We start from the raw sequence: 1,668 nt of genomic DNA on the forward strand, positions 1-1,668 counted from the left end.
AATCTAGCTGCACTAGGACACAGCTCTGCTCAGACTAAATTCCCCTGCCAAAGGGATTGGGGAGCAGGGAGAAATATTCAGCCCCTGTTGCCTCTAGAGGGCCCTGGCTATTGCTAAGGAAGGGGAGGCTGCTCTCTGCATCTGTGCTTTCTCTATCCCGGATACCGGGGCTTGTCTTCCGGAGCAAGACAGTGGCTGTTGCTGCCTCCATTGTGGCCGGGGTTAGGAATAAGCAGCTGCTGTTTTCTTGCTGAGTGCACTGTGAGACTTTTCATTAAAGCTCTAGCCCCAGGGGAACTTTCTTCGGTGGCTGGAACCAGCCCCCCAGGGCAGCCCTGGGCTCTGCTGACACCAGCTTCTGAGTCGGAGACTCCAGGTAATGGAGAGAAACATCAGGGAAAGCGCTGGGGTGGGCAGGACAGTGGCTCTCTGCACACACAGTCCCTCTGCACCCATCTCTGCTCCCTCACTGACGCACGCAAGCTCTCACTTCTGGCAGGCAAGACAAATGCCCCAGAGACAGACCAGTGAGCAAGTGCTCCAGACATGGGGGAAGGAAAGGGGCAACAGGAGCAGTAAGTGGAGAAAGCAATGACTGGCTTCTTGCTCTGCCCAGTTTTGTCTCACTCCCTGGGTGCTGGATACAGGGCGCATCTACATGTGACGCTACACCACCATAGCGATGCAATACGGCGACCTAGCATCCACAAGTGTCTACACATGACCAGCAGCTACTTTGCCATAGTGGTGTGCTCCCCCGTTATAGTGCACCGCTATGGCGATGTAGCTGCTAAAAATAACCGTGCACCGCATGTACGGCACAGTACGGGTGGTTAGTGTACCATGCTTTACTTAATGCACCAAGCATGGCGCAATAACAACATTACTGTCAAGCAATGTGTAGACGTGCCCACAGAGTCATGATGTCTCTGTCAGAATCCTCCAAGCCCTAGTGCCAGGGCAGGCTGTGGGCTCTTAGGCTTTTCCCCACAGGTCTCCTGGCCGCCAGGGATCAGGTTACTGCAAACAGTCAGTCTGTCCCTGCCCCTTCCTGGCTCTGGAGTGTGTTGAGAGGTTGAGAGAGTGTTGGAGGAGTCCCCTTCCCCCATCCCCTCTACCAGGTCCCTGGATGCTGCCACTTTCTGGAGCTTGGTCAGACACCCTGTGGGTGTGTCTACATGTGCATTTATGCCGGCTTAAAGTTACTGCGCAGTAAATTACCATGCAGTAAGCGGGAATAGACCAGTGTCTACACAAGCAGGCATTAAAGCACATTCATGCTGTGTGTGGACTGACTTGGGACTAAAGCTAGTCCCAAACCAGTCTCCACACACAGTGTTACTGCGCAGTAAGGTGTCTACACATGCGTTACTGCGCAATAACTAATTAAGTGTAAATTTGATACCTGTGTGATGCCGAAGTTGGTGCAAATCGCCATACTTACTGCACAGTGCGGGCATGCATGTGTAGACACATGCCCATACTGCACAGTAATTTCAGTTACTGAACAGTAAATGCGCAAGTGTAGATGCGCCCTGTCAGTGGGAGAATATAAACTGTCCTGGCAAGTTTGCCTGTGGTGGCAATGAGCCATAAAGCCCAGTCTGTGCTGTAATGAGCCATAAAGTGTTATTGCAGCATTGCAGTCAAGGACACTCGTCTTCAGGG

At 52.5% G+C, this 1,668-nt stretch overlaps 1 protein-coding gene across 1 annotated transcript in view; it reads left to right on the top strand.

Annotated features, from left to right (window-relative positions):
• The first annotated feature begins 208 nt into the window (after positions 1-208).
• LOC106723052 (zinc finger protein CKR1-like) overlaps positions 209-1,668 on the top strand; it is an 11,387-nt gene continuing 9,927 nt past the window's right edge. Inside the window, exon 1 of the mRNA XM_014526456.2 lies at positions 209-376. The gene's annotated coding sequence lies outside the window, so the exon portion shown is untranslated. The remainder of the gene's footprint in view (positions 377-1,668) is intronic.

This window comes from Alligator sinensis, unplaced genomic scaffold, assembly GCF_000455745.1.
Source record: "Alligator sinensis unplaced genomic scaffold, ASM45574v1 scaffold1307_1, whole genome shotgun sequence".
NCBI classification, from domain to species: Eukaryota; Metazoa; Chordata; order Crocodylia; family Alligatoridae; genus Alligator; species Alligator sinensis.